Genomic DNA, 20,558 nt, shown 5'->3' with positions numbered 1-20,558 from the left:
TGGGCTAAAGAACGGTGATGGATTAAACCCATATCAGTTGACTGGGGGTGAGTGCTTGTATTGTCAACGCTCCGTCCATCATTTCCTTTGGTTTTTCTTTGTTCGCCATAAGTTGGCAGGGTATGCTCAGACGTGAGTCCCTTGCTCACTTTGCCACTGGATTCAGGCAAGCAGGGATGAAGACGGCTGCAATGCCAGAAACCGGTCCTGGGTAGCTTGTTTCCGGTCCAGGGAAGGCATGGCTTGGCAGTTCGGGCTGGACTGTTCCCATGAGGCACAGGGTCAGACTGATTTACATATTGCCATGTCTAAACTGGGGTGGCAGAGTGGGCTAAAGAACGGTGATGTATTAAACCCAGATCAGTTGACTGGGGGTGAGTGCTTGTATTGTCAATGCTTCGTCCATCATTTCCTTTGGTTTTTCCTTGTTCGCCATAAGTTGGCAGGGTGTGCTCAGACGTGAGTCCCTTGATCACTTTGCCACTGGATTCAAGCAAGCCGGGCTGAAGATGGCTGCAATGCCAGAAACCGGTCCTCGGTAGCTTGTTTCCGGTCCAGGGAAGGCATGGCTTGGCAGTTCGGGCTGGACTGTTCCCATGAGGCACAGGGTCAGACTGATTTGCATATGGCCATGTCTGAACTGGGGTGGCAGAGTGGGCTAAAGAACGTGATGAATTAAACCCAGATCAGTTGACTGGGGGTGAGTGCTTGTATTGTCAACGCTCCGTCCATCATTTCCTTTGTTTTTTCATTGTTCGTCATAAGTTGGCAGGGTATGCTCAGACGTGAGTCCCTTGCTCACTTTGCCACTGGATTCAAGCAAGCCGGGCTGAAGACGGCTGCAATGCCAGAAACCGGTCCTCGGTAGCTTGTTTCCGGTCCAGGGAAGGCATGGCTTGGCAGTTCGGGCTGGACTGTTCCCATGAGGCACAGGGTCAGACTGATTTGCATATGGCCATGTCTGAACTGGGGTGGCAGAGTGGGCTAAAGAACGTGATGAATTAAACCCAGATCAGTTGACTGGGGGTGAGTGCTTGTATTGTCAACGCTCCGTCCATCATTTCCTTTGTTTTTTTCATTGTTCGTCATAAGTTGGCAGGGTATGCTCAGACGTGAGTCCCTTGCTCACTTTGCCACTGGATTCAAGCAAGCCGGGCTGAAGATGGCTGCAATGCTAGAAACCGGTCCTCGGTAGCTTGTTTCCGGTCCAGGGAAGGCATGGCTTGGCAGTTCGGGCTGGACTGTTCCCATGAGGCACAGGGTCAGACTGATTTGCATATGGCCATGTCTGAACTGGGGTGGCAGAGTGGGCTAAAGAACGTGATTAATTAAACCCAGATCAGTTGACTGGGGGTGAGTGCTTGTATTGTCAACGCTCCGTCCATCATTTCCTTTGTTTTTTCATTGTTCGTCATAAGTTGGCAGGGTATGCTCAGACGTCACGTGAGTCCCTTGCTCACTTTGCCACTGGATTCAAGCAAGCCGGGCTGAAGACGGCTGCAATGCCAGAAACCGGTCCTCGGTAGCTTGTTTCCGGTCCAGGGAAGGCATGGCTTGGCAGTTCGGGCTGGACTGTTTTCATGAGGCACAGGGTCAGACTGATTTGCATATGGCCATGTCTGAACTGGGGTGGCAGAGTGGGCTAAAGAACGGTGATGGATTAAACCCATATCAGTTGACTGGGGGTGAGTGCTTGTATTGTCAACGCTCCGTCCATCATTTCCTTTGTTTTTTCTTTGTTCGCCATAAGTTGGCAGGGTATGCTCAGACGTGAGTCCCTTGCTCACTTTGCCACTGGATTCAGGCAAGCAGGGCTGAAGACGGCTGCAATGCCAGAAACCGGTCCTGGGTAGCTTGTTTCCGGTCCAGGGAAGGCATGGCTTGGCAGTTCGGGCTGCACTGTTCCCATGAGGCACAGGGTCAGACTGATTTGCATATTGCCATGTCTAAACTGGGGTGGCAGAGTGGGCTAAAGAACGGTGATGGATTAAACCCAGATCAGTTGACTGGGGGTGAGTGCTTGTATTGTCATGCTCCGTCCATCATTTCCTTTGGTTTTTCTTTGTTCGCCATAAGTTGGCATGGTATGCTCAGACATGAGTCCCTTGCTCACTTTGCCACTGGATTCAAGCAAGCCGGGCTGAAGATGCCTGCAATGCCAGAAACCGGTCCTCGGTAGCTTGTTTCCGGTCCAGGGAAGGCATGGCTTGGCAAGTTCCGACTGGACTGTTCCCATGAGGCACAGGGTCAGACTGATTTGCATATGGCCATGTCTGAACTGGGGCGGCAGAGTGGGCTAAATAACGGTGATGGATTAAACCAAGATCAGTTGACTGGGGGTGAGTGCTTGTATTGTCAACGCTCCGTCCATCATTTCGTTTGGTTTTTCTTTGTTCGCCATAAGTTGGCAGGGTATGCTCAGACGTGAGTCCCTTGCTCACTTTGCCACTGGATTTAAGCAAGCCAGGCTGAAGACGGCTGCAATGCCAGAAACCGGTCCTCGGTAGCTTGTTTCCGGTCCAGGGAAGGCATGGCTTGGCAGTTCGGGCTGGACTGTTCCCATGAGGCACAGGGTCAGACTGATTTGCATATGGCCATGTCTGAACTGGGGTGGCAGAGTGGGCTAAAGAACGGTGATGGATTTAACCCAGATCAGTTGACTGGGAGTGAGTGCTTGTATTGTCAACGCTCCGTCCATCATTTCCTTTGGCTTTTCTACTGTCTTTAGTGCCTCAAGCTCATTTTTTGGATATTTAATAAATTTTCCCAGGGCTCTTGCAATTTGGACAGGGTTTCTGGCCCCTGGTCCTGGACGAACGCAGACGGGCGCAGACGGGCTTGCCTTAGGCGCGCCCGCTGTGCGCGTCAGCTGCGCGTCAGCGCCATCCCGGTCTTAAATCCCGAAGAGGGAGGTGCTGAGATGAATGACTAGACAGTCAGTTCACCAAATTGGCAGCTGTCTGGTGGCCCCCCAGAAGTGAGTATTTTCCTGGCGGGGTATTCTCCCTCCACGCAATCAGCTCCGGGAGCTGCGGTGGACCGAGGAGAGTCAAATGCAAAAGAGTTTAGGCAGGTAAAGAAGATTCCTGAGCAGCTGTGCAAATAGCAAAGTGCTACTTGAATACTTGTTTAAAACATTTAGCAATTCAATTGGTCAATAACGTGCAAAATGCACTAGCAGCAGTGATGTTTTAAAAACATATACAATTTAAAACAGCCTGGGTACATTTTAGAACTTCTGGCTAGTGTCCGTGCAGATAACTGCCTGTACCTGATCAATTGCGTGTCAGCGCCATCCCGGTCTTAAATCCCGACCAGGGAGGTGCCGAGATTATTGACTAGACTGTCAGTTTACTAAATTGGCAGCCGTCTAGTGGCCCACGGAACTGAGTATTTTTCCGGCGGGGCGTTCTCCCTTCACACAATCAGCTCAGTGAGCTGCGGTGGACCAGGGAGAGTCAAGGCAAAAGCGTGTGGCAGGCAAATAAGATTCCTGAGCAGCTGTGAAAATAGCAAAGTGCGACTTGAATACTTGTTTAATATGTTTAAAACATTTTAGCAATTCAGTTGGTCAATAAAGTGCAAAATGCGCTAGCAGCAGTGACGATTTAAAAACATATACAATTTAAAACAGCCAGGGTAAATTGAATAGCAGTTATCTAGGAAATCCCAGGATTTTCTTTCTAAAGGGAGCTCACTGAAAGGCTGGGGCCTCATTTATGAGAAATGACGCATCGCTGCGTGAAAGCAGCGATGCGTCACTTCTCACTCCTTGCGACATACCTGATGCGTCATATTTAATGTACGACGCATCATGTCGCATTGGAGTTACAGATACGTCAGTATTTCTGACGTATCTGTAAGCGCAAAAGTCACGCATTGCTGGGGTGTGTCACAAAAGTGACGCAACTCCAGCAATGCGTCCTTTCACATGAGGAAAGGCCCATGTGAAAGGGCTTGCCTCAGTCTTACGCCTGCTGTGAGGCAGGCGCAAGATTTTGACGCAACAGCGTCCTAAAAGTGACGCAGTGAAATCTCATAGATTTCACTGCGTCACTATTACGAGGCTTTTTGCGGGGGAACACCCCCTCTGCATACATTATACCTGACGCAGGTATAATGTAGCGCAGGGGTTTACAAAGTGACGCATCTGCTTAGATGCTTCACTTTGTAAATAGTGAGCAACAGGAGACATTTTTTACGCCACCGATGCGTCACAAAAAGTGACGCATCAGAAGCGCAAAACTGACGCAAGGCCTCATAAATGAGGCCCCTAGTATTTCCATTTTAGGCTTCGAATTTCAGAATGTAGCAAGGTAGAATGTTAATCCATACTTTTGCAGGTGAGGTGTAGTAGAATATCAAATACAGATAGCATATTATAATCATAATGACCAATCAGTATTATTTTTTTAGACATGTGTTCTTGTTAAGTTCAACCACATAGTAGCCATGGTCTCAAATCTTACAGCTGTGGGTTTAATTAAAATGTTATATCCGAGGAACCCTTTGAATATTCTACTAGCACCAATCTGGAAAGTAGCAACAGTGTTATCTGTGCCATGCCACGAAGCATCAAGACCTGATTCTTGCTGATCTCTTGCTGTTCAGGCGCGCCATCAAGACTTTTCTATTCGCTTAGCCTGGATTATTTTACTCTGTTGTTGTTTCATTTTTCTGGCCTATTGACTGAGTTGTGTTTTGTGTACCTTGCAAAGCGCCGGGACGCCCCTTTGCTGGGGCAGCTGAGCGCGGTACAAGTGCAGATAACATAACATTCACAAAGAGAAATCTTCAACCTCTGTATGGAGTTCTCCTTACATTCAGACTTTATTTACACCTGGGTGGACATCTCCATCTGAATGGTATTCACCAATTCTGGGCGGCATTATCTACGCAGTATTCAAATTTACCAGTCTCCACTCCCTTACCTAAAGGGGAAAATACTATTATGACTGAAAACCAACTGTTTTTGACCAATTTCCACTCTACATACATAGGTGAAAATCTCTGCCTCTGCTGTGGAAATTCAGAATAGAAAAGTATGGGCAAACTACTTTTACCTAACCTGAGGCACATACTTGTCAAACATTAACACTGCAAGCACATAACTTCAGACGACCACCTCACCACCACAATGTCATGAAAAGTGATGTTGCACTAATCAGGACACATTCATAGTTCAATCTCCCTTTTAAATTTAATAATGATTTGTGTAATCATACTGCAATCTCTTTTTTAATTCAGTCCCTGTTTTTCATGTTTATTATTCGCAGCAGCAGGAACAGGAGTATCACCTGTTGTGGTAGGGAGACAATCAGGACATTCATCTAATCACATTCCAACTACACACACAGGTATGCATATTGATACTCATGATATTATAACACACTAAGGGGTCCATTAGGATGTAGGGCGGATCGCCACTGCCCGCATGGCGGTGGCGATCCACCCTGTGATGTATTCCTATAGGTTCTGTATCGATCCCCCTATTCCTGACCCTATTCTGGTTAACAAGTTAACTAGCAGCCATCCCATGAGGCAGAAAACCCCCATGATGCAGGAACCGTTATCTGATAAAGTCACACTACGGCACAGGAACGTGTTATCTGATTAGGTCATAACGCTTGCCATCTAATTAGACAAGCGATATTCCTCCAGCCCCTGATAAGGCATACGGAGTTCTCAAAACAAATCAAACCTATGACAGACCTGGGAAAAACCCTGCGGCCATTGTTTTGATTTCACCGAGAACTTCAGCAAAAGAATGTGCTAACGACCTGGTCGTATGACATCCTTATTGACGTATCTATGTCCATCCTTACGTCAATCTCGGCACCTTAAAGGTATAAATATTACCGATATTGCCCTATGCAAACACACGCGGTGGTGACGAGATCGGAGCAGCCAGACTTGCCGAAGCCCAGAGCAGAGCAGACCCCGCTGGCGCAGCCCCGCCTTCTTGACGCGCTGAGAACGAGAAGCTGCCTTTTTCTCCTGCCGAGAAATCCAGCTCCGGCGCTTCCGGGTAGCCCTCGCAGGCAGCCTGGAATATCGAGACCAGAGACGAGAGATACCATCCCTCATTCATACTAGATTCCAGGTACAGAACTGAATAACCCCTTGCAGAGATTTCTTTAGTCAGTCACTTGGCAAAACAAACTTAACTTAAACTGTAACTTTCTATTTCCGCCCACGTATTAGGCTTAGGTCAGGTACACGGGGTAGGCGTAGTTAGAAACACCAGTTGAGTACGATTAGTCAAATGTATACGTGTATGTAATATATTTTATTCATTTTAAACCTTCATATGGCTTAGAAACCATATCAATGTTTTTACAGTATTATTTTATACTTCTGTTTTTAATGTATGCACTTTACTTAACCATAAGTATTGCAATAATATCGATCCATTTCTCTTGTATGAGAAAAGAGACTGATCAATAAATAACATCTTTTATTGAACACGCCCGTCTCTTCCTTTTCTCTACAATCTGATGAGACTAAGAATGCACGTACTGACTGAGTAAAATAAATTGCCTTTTGTTCACACGACTCTAGAGATACACTCTTGATTAGAGGAGAGCAAAGTTGTCATGTTCTATGGTTGTCAGAAACTAAATCCCTTCTTGTCTATCCAGGGAGGTTCAACTCCTCCTTGCCTATTCGAGAAAGTTTCTAGTGAACTGTGAGCTAGCTGGCAAACCCAAAACTTTAAGTCTAATATCGACAGTAGTAGACCTAGTTAACGTCTGGTCTAGGCCTATACTATTGAAGGTATTATTCCAATGCGCAGAGCCTATTGGGATAATAGGAACTACACTACATGGCGCCCAACGTGTTTGGAAGGACGATAAAACTAACGTAAGACATTTAAAGTAACTCAGTCGAGCTTTCTCACTCAGACCCCTTTTCCCATAATACTCCAAAGACGTCTGGAGTGGGTAAAAGGTAATATCCGCCAAAACCTCGCAGGAGGAAACTCCTATGTATGGTACTTGGTTTAGTCAACGTTGAAGGATACACCGTTCCAAAATATTGTGCATCTAATCTTTGTTTCCATAAGAAACCTGATCTGCAAACAAACAAAATAAGCTTCCTGTCGGTAAAATGGTAGACAGTGAGGATGAAAGAGAGGCAGTTAGATTAGCAGCTGAAATAGTAGCAGCTGATACTGCTATACAAGAAGCTGACCAGGATATAATACTCATCCCGGTCATCAAAAGGAAATCTATAACTTTAAAACTTATAGAAAATGGACTGACACCTAGAGGTGGCACAGTCATATTCGTAATTGAGGCACACGAATATCGGCAGACAGAGGTATACTATTCATGGATACATTTTCCAGCAGCAAATGCTGTAACAAAGTACTTCCACTATTACAAAACAGAGGAACCTCCTGAAGAGTACACTCCTTTCGAGGAGGTGGAAGTACCACTTAAATTTCAAGAGCACCTGCTCTTATTTAATGGCGCCCTAAAACACAATAATCACATCACCAGGCTCGGTCCCTTAGGTAGACCAGGAGCAACGTGGCCGGTACTAGCCGGATACACACCACATCCAGACTTCGAAAGAATGCCTGCAGCAGATCTTTTAGTACAACTAAAACAATTAATAAAAATACATAGACAATTAGTCCAATATGTGATGCGGACTTCAACAATCCAACCAGCAATTAAAATTCCACAGCTGACCCCTCACCAGGGGAACACAAATAAAATTACACCTCAGAACATACAATCCTGCCTAGGTAAAGTACCAGCTAAACGGGAACAAATACCATTCTGGTTAGCACAAAAAATCACCCAAATAGAGGCTGTGTTTCCAGACACCACCCCGTTAGAAAAACACAGGATTCTGACTATCTGTAATTCCAATGGGAATCGCACCACACGTGGAGGACTGTGACACTTGGGGTACAGTCTTTGCTTCCATCTACACAAAAACGCACGGTGTTCCATCCATTTCGGTAATACCAGATGTGCTAAAACAAATTCAAGACGAATACGGTCCAGAACCCGCTTTAACTCTTGGTATGAAATTACTAAAAGACTTCAAGCAGGTCTCGGCTATATTATTAGCCAACATAAAGGGAGAAGCAGCAAACGTGGCGATCCGCCAGAGGTTAAAGGAGACATATATAGCAGACCAACCAGCTGAGATTGCCAGAATCATAGAAAAATCCTATGAGGAACTAGGTAGAGATAGTTTAGGTGGAATACCAGTAAAACCACAACTGATTGAAAGTCCTGAAAAAATATTTTTTAATAATAATTCAACATCACAAAAAAAGAGCTGGGATGGAAACAAACAATCCAATCCTAAAGAAAAGAAATTCCAGTCCAGAGGAAGGTCTCCTAGGCGAAGAGAAAAATCTCCGAACCAAAGACAAAGGTCACCCCAGAGTGACCCCTCTGGGAAAAGATATAACCTTAGAAATAGGGATAATATAAAGAAGCCTGATAGATATCAAGACATTGATACACGTCCCTCTCAATCTTTTCAGACTTCCTCGCAGAAATCGGAAAGAAGAGGACGATCATAACAAAGAGAAGAGCACGCCAAGTCCAAAGACAAGGAACCTGCTCATCTAAAAAAGAAACTACAATTTCCAAAAAAGAAGGTAGCCAGTATCAAGGTAGTTAACAATGCCGAGAATACTGAGGACACAACTGAAAAACGGAGAATGGGCTCAGACAATGCTAGACAGCGCAGCAGAAGTGAGCATAGCTCGCAAAGTCCTTATGAATCTTCTGGAGACAGTGGACACAAATGAATATCTTCAAGTGGAAACTGCAGACACCAGAGTTAGCAAACCTCACAAAATATATGAAATCACTTTACGTATAGAGGGGGATAAGACTAGAAAAATAAGGGGACTATTTTGGGATAATCTCTCCAAGGGCTATGACATCCTTCTAGCTGAAAAAGACTGGCCACCAGAGTTTGTAAGGGAGTGCCCTCATGGCGAAGAAATAATTATGCCTGCCTTCTCAAATCATATCCCAATTCATAAAAAATATACACTTGCCAGAAAGTGGGCAGTAGCTCTAGCTCCTGCTTTATATAAAAATCACGTAGGATGGGATGAGGACTCTCCTCCTCACAAAATCCAGTTAAAATCACAACCTACTGCACAGAGACAGTACCCAATTAAGCAAGAAGCTAAAAAACAGGTAAAAGAAATCCTAGATCAGCTAGAATACCAGGGGGTGATTGAAACTTGCACCTCACAAATGAACAACCCTTTGTTTCCGGTCTCCAAACCAGACAATTCATATCGTCTAGTTTTGGATTACCGACACCTTAACTCATGTTGCAAAACTTTTGCAGTGCAAAACTCGCATAGTGCTACACTAATGAATAACATAGTGCGCAAAAAATACAAAACAACATTAGACATCTCTAATGGATTCTTTTGTCAAAACATAGCACCAGAGAGCAGATATTTGTCTGCGTTCTCAATAAATGGCACTCAAAAACAATTCTGTCGGTTAGCCCAGGGGTACAAGAATAGCCCAGGGGTATTCTCAGCGAGAGTAACAGAATTACTACAAACATATGATGACGAAGCATTATCGTATGTCGACGACATATACTTAACAGATGATGACTTGGAGACTCACTTGAAGAGAGTGAACACCATAATACTTGGGTTCGCAGCAGAGGGTTACAAATTCAACTTTAAAAAATCCAGAATTGCCCATCTGACAGTCCTGTTCTTAGGATATGAATTATCAAGTGAAGGCAAAAGCCTGGCTGACAATTTCCTAGAGAAATGTGCCGTACTCCAAGCACCTAGAACACTAAAAAACCTACAGTCAATTCTAGGCTTCTTAAATTTCGGAAGAACATACATTGCAAATTACGCAGAAAGGGTCAAACCCCTTTATGATCTAATAAAACCAGATTTTAAAAGAACCAATTGGACTCAAATACACACAGAAATTCTGAGTTCCTTACAAACAGACATGTTAATTAAAACAAAATTAGAAACACGTGATAACACACGCAATCTTGTGATTCGAGTCATCACAGGAAGATGCGGATTCACATACCTGACCTCTAATGAGGGAGAAAAGGTACCAATTGCATTCAAATCACACTTGTACACAGAAGCTGAACAGAAATTCAGCATTAAAGAAAACATTGTTCATGCAGTTCAAACCGCAATAGTTAGAGAAAAAGATCAAGCAGACGGTAGACGTATCACAGTCAGAACAGCAGAATCAGCCTTTGAGGCATTAACAACACCGTGTAATTTACCAACAACAACATTGAATCCGGAATGGATACAATGGGTGAATTCAATTACAACGGACAAAGTATACTACTACTTTGATCCAGAACTAGAGGAACTCAAAAATCTAGAACATGAAAGAACATTCCCTCTGCCAATCGACATTCTGCCCTTACGACAATACGCATGTGTAATCTATACAGACGGACATGCTCAACCCTCCGTTTGGGGAGAACAAGCATACAACCCCACATGTGAGATTACAAAAGAAGTGTGGCGCGGAGGTAAACTAAGACCTCTATTAACAAAAACACACTCAGTAAAAACTAATTCAGAACAACAGACTGAAATAATAGCATTGAAATTGGCGCTAGATAATGCGGATCGCGAATTCCCGACACTTATAGTGTCCGATTCATATTACTGCGTCAAATCATATAACAACGATTTGCAGACATGGATTCAAAACGGTTACAAAGATGACACAGATGCAACAATAAAGCAGAAACTGCTTTGGGAACAAATAGCTCTTTTACAAAAAGAACTACCAAATACTCAAGTGACACACTCACTGAGTCATCAGCGTGATGGCGTTCACGTTGCAGGGAATTCATTGGCTGAGACAGCCACAGCGGTAGCAACTAAATCGGCTTCCGTAGTTCGAAAAAAGCGTACAGTGAAGTATATTGACGGTGAAACAGTGCTGGCGGTGAAAACGTCATCAAAAGGCGACTGCTCAGCGCTACCGATCAACTATCCACTCAATTATACATACATAATCGATGCAAACTCCGTCCCTTTTGCTCGAATCCCTGGAGTGGGGGATAGAGTGATTCCAAACATGGACAGGAGAAACTTGTTAATTGCAGACGCGCATATGGGTGAGGGTCTTAGACACCTCAAACTAAAAGATTCTCTGGAAGAATTACAATCAAGGTACTGGTGGCCAGGCATGAGCCTGCATCACACCATGTTTGTAAAAAACTGCCCAAACTGCAACAGGAATCGCAGTGGTGAGAGAAACGGTGTAATACCGTGTCGTTTCACTCCAGAAAAAATCCACAGTAAAAAGCAAGGCTTGCGATTAACATATACAGGCTAGTTTCCACTTATAATGTAGATCACCAGCACTCGGCTGACGTCTGGACTGTTATACAAAGATTTGCGAGTCTAAATGGCATATACGCTAAGAGCATGCTACGTTTGATCATTGTTTTCACTCTAGCCCTCCAGCCTGATGGGAAACATGGCCAAATGAGCATAGCACAGCGGGAATCTTCTCACTTCCTTCCTGAGGGATACGGGATGGTGTAAAGAAAAAACCAAGGCATAAAGCTATCTATAACAGAAAGGATATTAGGTTCGGGAGCTGGGTGGGTCAAACATCTAATAAGTGTCCAACGTAGTCTAAATAACCTGCCAAGAAATTCTCTGAAGGGATTCAGTCCGTACGAATGATTATTTGGAACTAGGATGTTAGTCTTAGACCTCGATAGTCAAACTTCAGTGGTGAAGGAAAAAAGCTTTGATATCAAAGATCGTTTGGCTATTTTGCAGGACTTAAATGAAACAAGAAAAGACCTGAGCAACATAAAGTTGAAACAGCAGCCAACAACCACTGAAGAACCACCACCTGTCCCAGCAAGACCTGTCTGGATTCCAAAAGTCGGGGATCTAGTCAGAGAAAAGATCGCGGTAAAGAAGGAATTTGGGCCTTCTTACAGAAAAGCAGTTCCTGTCTTGTCTGTCAACGGGACAAGATCAGTTGTACTACCGCCGCTTGCTGGTAAAAAGGAGAACCGAGTTGTATCCATCGACCTGGTAAAACCACAATCATGTGGCCGATAACAAATAGTAGGCCAAGTGGACTCCCGATAAGTAGTAGAACACCAAGATTTGCTACAAACACAGAGGTTCAATCTAAGAGGCTGATCACATTCGAAACGCCTACAGATCTACAACAAGGACTATGCAACACTGCAATGGAACTTAGACCTCTGAAAACCCAAATAAAAACATTTAGCAGAGACACACCAATCTATAATGAAGTAACAAACGACTATGCAAGAAACAGTAATCCTGAAGCAATTGGAACAATTGACAGATCTGCATCCGGCTACTTCATAAACTTTGATGATTCCTCTGAAGGCTTCACTGAATCAAAAACACAGCCATCAACAAAAACCTTTAAAGATAAAGTTAAAGTACTTTTGAAACAACTGAAAGAAACATATCTGATTTCTCAATGGATTGAATTTTGGGTGGGTTTTGGTGCATTTATCCTCATACTTTGGCTCATCATGATACTAACATTGGGACGCTTCATTGAGGGAAAATATGCTAAAATGGACACAGCAAGTCAGAAAATCAACTTGATCCTCAAACCACACACATCTTCACACGTCGAGAAAAGAGAACTTTCTTCAGTCAACTTCACAGCCAATCCTATACCGGGTGGGGTAGCATGGGACAACACTGACTACGAAATTTATGGTCCGGTTGAAATCCTGAAATATCCACACCAAATTAAGATCTCGTTGAGTGACTTTGTAAAACCAAGCTCATTTGCTGATGATTGGGACTTTGAAAGTATAAATAATATGATGTCTGACTTAGTGATGTCTGCTAAATTTACCAAACATGATTATTTGCAGGGTTCTACAAATTATGATAGTATGTACTGTTATAACCACTATGGTAACCATTTTCTACATAGATCTGCACAACCTAGAAATGTTTTAAATTATAATCAATGGGAACATTGTGCAACCCCTCCAAAAGGAAGCTCAAGAACCGTTTACGACAAATATTCATACTTTTCAGGTTTTAACATAAGTAATGCTGAAACATTTTATTTCAAATTGTCAAATAAGACAGGGACAAAGACCATGATAACAAACACGAAATTGATATATTCAGACTCATTCTTTGAACAAATTAATACTTTTGGTTTTGATTATTGGGACAAAAATGTTGAAGTAAAGAGTGTTTGGGGTACAAAAGAATGGCAAGTACAGGGTATAGAATCTTTGTTTAGAGCCTGCATGATCCCAGAACAAATTATATTTTTAAATGACACTGTTCAACAAACTACCTGTCTTGGCTTAGCCAAAATCAAAGACTTAAATAAACCGTCTATTCCAAAACCAACAATGAACAGTAATAGTTCTACAGATGAAGAGATAGACGTAAATTATGTATTAAACCAAAACAGAACACATCCAGATTGGAAACAGTGGTTGATCTGGCCCACAGATACTAATAACTGTCAAGACAGATTCCTGAACAAAACACAGGGGTTCAAAATGACCAGGCCAGACCCTAGATATCCTCAAAGACAACACCCAGGGATAATAACCACCTACAGTGTGGGCAAATTATGCCTTCAATGGCTACAAAGGTCCACACTGGCAGAAATTAAGCAACACCTAACTTTACTTACTGATGGTGCTGACTTGCGTGATTTCATTATGGGACCGCGCAAACAGCGTCAAAAACGTTTCATAGCAGCCTCTGTATACGCAGCATACAACGAGGCCTGGAAGGTTACTCAAATTGAGACAGCTGAAAGTATACGGGAAATTGACCGTATTCATTTGGAAAAATCACTTTCTGTAGTGGACAATGGGTTAATGACTCTGTCCTCCAGAATTTCTTCTCTGGACAGCATTGTGTCTTCAGCAATCGACATAATATCGCAAGACTTACTGTTGTTACAACACGGTCAGTCCCAATTGCGTTCTATTGTACAGCTTGGTTGGACGTTACAAAATCTGCGTTCAGGCTATGTGCCTTGGCGTTTAATCAACACAACGTCACTTTTCAATATCTTTAACCTTACTGATAAACAAATCAGTATGGCACAAAAGGGTGCTGATTATACAATCCTGAGCATTGAGAAACTTGAGAGATTACCAGTGACAATGTCAGAACGACCTGTCAGTGAATGGATAATACATGGGATAATTAATATTCCAATATCAACCTTCAGGTTTCAATACTGCCAAAAATATATACAGGCTGGCATGTACGAAAAATTGGGAAAAGGGTACATTAAAACAACATGGAACTTGCCCTATTCACATGCATGTGTCAGTAATAAAGGACAGAAAGTGTTTCTTAGTGGCAATAATTGTGCGATGTCACTAAGCGGTACACTTCTGTGTAACGGAATTAGTTTGCATGGAGCCTGTGAAGGGAACTCAAATAACCTTTCATGTCACCAGCTAGGCACACCTGCAACAGAGATAGAACCATTCTTTCAAAGACTCTATAATGGGAGTTACATTCTAATTGTGGACCGCAGATGCTGTAGTCTTATGCCCGGGACTCCTTATCTCGTAACTACGACTGCGAAGGTCAAGTGCTGTGGACGCTTATTGTTCCCCAGCTCCTTTCCAGACAGGGAGGCAAGGGCATGGCCCAACTTGAAAATTACTTCTATTCGAATAGATACTTTAAGCAGAATGAAAACAGTGCTTCTTCAGACGCCGACAAGGCTCACGTCATCAAAAGAAACGTATAATCTCCTAGTCGCAAGGACGACTGCAGAGATACATTCATTGTTATCAACTAATTCCCCCATACATTTCGCAGAAATCCTGAATGAAATCTTAAATATTTCTGATACCAGTGGAGTCTCAAAAGTATTTAAGACAGTATTTTCGATGGCATTAACACCCTTCAAAGCCATACTGGGTATTTTTCCAGATTTCGTCCATTCGATTTTTGGCGGACTTCCCCTCATTTTGGGACTAATTGCAGGAATCCTATTCTTAGTCCTTATATTTCGTTATGGCAAACCATGTCACAGACAAAACACCTGCGACAAGGGAAGAAACAATCCTAGCCATTGGATACCGGGACCGGATATCAAAAATCCTGGGACTATCCCGGCTTAGAGACCTGAACATGACTTGGTTTCTTTCATTTCGACCAATGTGGCAGCGATGTGTTTTACCTGTATTAAAGTGCCTGCTATGCGGAGAAGAATGCGTGTTAGACACCTGTCTGACGCTACAATCAGATGCGCCAATGGATGCAGAAACATTGTTGAGTCCAATAAAGGCTCATGCTTTGTGCTGCCCTCAACGGCTACCAATCCTGATGACGGCATTCGTGGAAGCTTCACCACTACGATTAAGGGGTAGTGAAGTTCAAGATGAAAGCAGCATCGATCAGGTACGACCTTCTGTCAGCAATATTAATCATAATGTCAATGGAGACAATCATGCGCACGAATGCATGGTTACACCTATTTCCGAGTTAGTGGAACTCTCCCAGGAAGCTGTTGACAACTTTTTCGAGAGTCTAAATGATATGATGTTCTCACCAGAGCAGAAATAGAGACTTTTGAGCAAGCTCGTACACGGCGTTCCCTGAATTTGGCCTTCGACTAGAAAAGCAAAATACCATGAACAATTTTCCCTCCAGTTCACGGACAGCAATTTTTTCAGCAGCCCCAAAATATTTTTGCATATTTTTCGGGACACTATCTTCTGCTTAAAGTAAGAACTATTCTTAGAGAACTAAAATTTCTAATTTTAGATAGTTTATAGACATTAGCTGCCCGCTGGTATGTTCATAATTATTTTATGCTGTGATGGAATGGTCTTGAACCTTTTTTCTGTACTAAGAGCCATTTCATGTGTAGATTTTCATATACAGATTAGTGATAATGTATAGATATGCGTGATTACTTTAGCATTATTCTGCAGCTTGAGTGCATATATTACATATGACTGTTTTTTCCGTATATTTGATAATTTCAAAATGCATTTATGTATTTTGGGGTGGTAAGGTATACACGATACTCTACAGTATGTTTTACTATGCATAGATTAGTAAATATGTCCATAGTTAGCGTGGAGTGGGTGTGATGTATTCCTATAGGTTCTGTATCGATCCCCCTATTCCTGACCCTATTCTGGTTAACAAGGTAACTAGCAGCCATCCCATGAGGCAGAAAACCCCCATGATGCAGGAACCGTTATCTGATAAAGCCACACTACGGCACAGGAACGTGTTATCTGATTAGGTCATAACGCTTGCCATCTAATTAGACAAGCGATATTCCTCCAGCCCCTGATAAGGCATACGGAGTTCTCAAAACAAATCAAACCTATGACAGACCTGGGAAAAACCCTGCGGCCATTGTTTTGATTTCACCGAGAACTTCAGCAAAAGAATGTGCTAACGACCTGGTCGTATGACATCCTTATTGACGTATCTATGTCCATCCTTACGTCAATCTCGGCACCTTAAAGGTATAAATATTACCGATATTGCCCTATGCAAACACACGCGGTGGTGACGAGATCGGAGCAGCCAGACTTGCCGAAGCCCAGAGCAGAGCAGACCCCGCTGGCGCAGCCCCGCCTTCTTGACGCGCTGAGAACGAGAAGCTGCCTTTTTCTCCTGCCGAGAAATCCAGCTCCGGCGCTTCTGGGTAGCCCTCGCAGGCAGCCTGGAATATCGAGACCAGAGACGAGAGATACCATCCCTCATTCATCCTAGATTCCAGGTACAGAACTGAATAACCGCTTGCAGAGAATTCTTTAGTCAGTCACTTGGCAAAACAAACTTAACTTAAACTGTAACTTTCTATTCCCGCCCACGTATTAGGCTTAGGTCAGGTACACGGGGTAGGCGTAGTTAGAAACACCAGTTGAGTACGATTAGTCAAATGTATACGTGTATGTAATATATTTTATTCATTTTAAACCTTCATATGGCTTAGAAACCATATCAATGTTTTTACAGTATTATTTTATACTTCTGCTTTTAATGTATGCACTTTACTTAACCATAAGTATTGCAATAATATCGATCCATTTCTCTTGTATGAGAAAAGAGACTGATCAATAAATAACATCTTTTATTGAACACGCCCGTCTCTTCCTTTTCTCTACAATCTGATGAGACTAAGAATGCACGTACTGACTGAGTAAAATAAATTGCCTTTTGTTCACACGACTCTAGAGATACACTCTTGATTAGGGGAGAGCAAAGTTGTCATGTTCTATGGTTGTCAGAAACTAAATCCCTTCTTGTCTATCCAGGGAGGTTCAACTCCTCCTTGCCTATTCGAGAAAGTTTCTAGTGAACTCTGAGCTAGCTGGCAAACCCAAAACTTTAAGTCTAATATCGACAGTAGTAGACCTAGTTAACGTCTGGTCTAGGCCTATACTATTGAAGGTATTATTCCAATGCGCAGAGCCTATTGGGATAATAGGAACTACACTACAACCCTACATCCCACCCCGACCGCCACCCATTTCCCCCACCATATTAGTATGGTGGGGGGCAATCCCGGCAGAGGGAAAGACCGTCTGCCACTTTTCTGCCTGGTTGACGAGTCGACCGGGTGGAAAAGGGTTTATTATGGTGGCGGTGTCTGCTAGACACCGTCATCCATATTAGTATGCAGGCGGAGAGCAGCCTTTCCGTGGCGGCAACGAGGCATGTGGAGTTCACAATTGGGGGCCCATTACAGGCCCCCAGGAAGTTGGGGGGTGGGGGGTGCACATGGGCGGTACCTATGGTACCCCCCCCCTGCATTTGCATGCACAATGCGTTAGTCACAGCGTGGTGCCTACCACTTTCTGCATGCAAATGCATAACATGCATCTTTACAATTGTGGTGGGTGCTGCTGAAAGCACCGCCCTCCGCAATTATAAAAATGCCTGATGCGCCTGCCACTGTAGCGGGTACATCCTAATCTCCCTCACGGGACTGCCGCACATATGGCAGGCGATCCCATTTTCCGCCATCCTAATGATGCTCTATGTTTTTTTTGTCTAAGTTTACCGTACCTCAAAATTAACAATAATGATACTTTATTATACTTGTGTGAGATAAAATCTACTCTCTCTCACTCTTTACCTATTGGCAGTCTCCAGTAGGCAGTTATAGTTAGGACCTAATTTCCAAAGACAGAGCGATCTTTTCTTTGATAGCTTTAGAACCGTGTCATGAATCTTTACGATATTTTCAAAACTAGTTTGCCACTCACTTCAGCTGCTGTCTGGAAAGTAATGAGGAGATTCAGCAAAGGGGGCTGAGAAACAGGGTGGCCCTAAAACACAATTTCCCTATGCAATTTCTAATACGAATTTTGAACACGACTACAGTCCAAACCGCTGAACGGAATTACACCAAATTTGGCAGAAAGCTACATCTTGGTCCAGAAAGGTCTCTTTTGTGTAATCTGGTGAAAATCTGTTAAGTAGTTTTGGAGTTATTAAAGAAAATGGATTTATAGATATCTAGCGATGCAAATCCTCTGCGCTTCTGAGAGATCTCATGGTAAGAAGTGATTGGCTATCAACAGCTATTTATTTTTTTAAACCAGTTCGGTCTCACACACCCTGGGGCAGATTCATGAGGCCCTTGCGCCTCTTTGCGCCGCAATTGCGTCACTTTATTTGACGCAACGGCAGCGCAAAGAATGCGCCCTATTTACAACGTGACGCAACTAGGAGATGCGTCACTTTGTAAAGCCCTGCGCCATAAGGAGGCGTTCCTGCGCAGGGGGGGCATTCCTGCGCAGGAACACCTCCTGAAAGTGGCTGAGTGAAATCTATACGATTTCACTCAGTCACTTTCAGGCCAATGCTGCGTCAAAACCCTGCGCCTGCTTGAAGCAGGCGTAGGTCTTGACGCAGCATTGTGAAGATGGGGCACCCCCGAGCCTTGCTGGAGCTGCGTCGCGCTTGCGACGCAACTCCAGCAATGCGCCACCTTTACGGCACAGATGCGTCACGCATCTGTGCCGTTTTTGCCCCATGGTGCGCCGCATTGTAAATGCGGCGCACCATGGGTGGCGGAGCTGTGGCGCACATTAACTGGCGCATCCCAGTTAACATAAATCTGCCCCCTGATTTTTAATTGGTGCATTGGTTGGCCCAGGTCCCGGGGGAAATATGTATTATATATTTTGGTATGAGGGACACACGTGGCACCCCTGCCAGGGCCGGTTTTGGCACTGGGGACCACCACCCCCGGGGCATTGCCATCTCTTAATGTATTGAAAGGGGTGCAAGCAGCCCCCTCCTGGACTGAGTTCAGCCCCAGTGACCTCCACCCCCAGGGCCCTGCCACAAAATTAAGAGTGGGCTGTGTGCCCTCCTCCTAGAGCTATCAATGGCCCTGGGAACCCCATCCCAAGGGCCGGCTCCAGCTATGTCCCCGGGTCCCACCACCAGGACATAGCAGGTTCCCTCCCTTCACTGGTGTTTGCTCTCACTTGGTCGGAGCAATTTCAAAGCTCTCACCAATTTTAATAAAAAAATGTGAGTATTAACAGTTTTTAATGGGAATATTAGAGAGATGTATCTTAAAACTAAATAAATATTACGCACAGTACAAATATAAAATGTTATTTATGAATTAAATATTTCAAACTGAACATAGCATTTTTAATACATTTTGGGACCGATTCCGATTCGGTAAAATCCCTTACAAATAGCCGTACGGAGCATATTTCCTGTACAAATCGTACCCGTAAACGTGCCGGTACGTATGATGAAGTACGATTCGTATCCAAAGCAGATCTCCGTACGAAACCGTACTAAACACCGTACGACAAAAAAATACATGCGAATTGTATCCGGAACACGCATTACGCTACGTCCATACGTAAAAAAGCAGCAGTTTCCGGCCCAGCAAGTACGATTCGTCTCTGCGACACTCCGTTCGACCCTTTTTCTACAGGATCCAAAAATGTCCGTAAAAGCAGAGTCCAACCCGAACCGCATCCTGGGTACGCGACATACACGCCATGAACCCCATCGTCCGTGTCATCCCAGTCCTGTATGCCTACGACCTGGTGCACAGAAACCGACGACGGCGCATACGGTGAGAACAACGTATCACAACAACAGAATTGTACTTGTACGGTGCGTCTTACACGCTTGCGTACAGCACCATTGCAATAGTGATACGAGGTGCACACACGCCAGGAATGTTGGGGTACGGTGCGTTTCACGCCCTCGTGTATGGCACCATTACAATAGTGATACGAGGCGCACACACGCCAGAAATGTTGGGGTACGGTGCGTTTCACGCACTCGCGTATGGCACCATTACAATAGTGATACGAGGCGCACACATGCCAGGAATGTTGGGGTATGGTGCGTTTCACGCACTCGCGTACAGCACCATCACAATAGTGATACGAGTCACACACACACGCCATCAACTCCATGTGGCCAACAGTATGGGGGTAGGTGGATATGACTCCCAGCAGAAGCCAGACATATGAGGGGTGAGTGGATAAGACTCCCAGCAGAGGCCAGACATATGAGGGGT

Source organism: Lissotriton helveticus, chromosome 7 (assembly GCF_964261635.1).
Source record: "Lissotriton helveticus chromosome 7, aLisHel1.1, whole genome shotgun sequence".
NCBI lineage: Eukaryota > Metazoa > Chordata > Amphibia > Caudata > Salamandridae > Lissotriton > Lissotriton helveticus.
Note: the sequence above shows the minus strand (reverse complement) of the source record.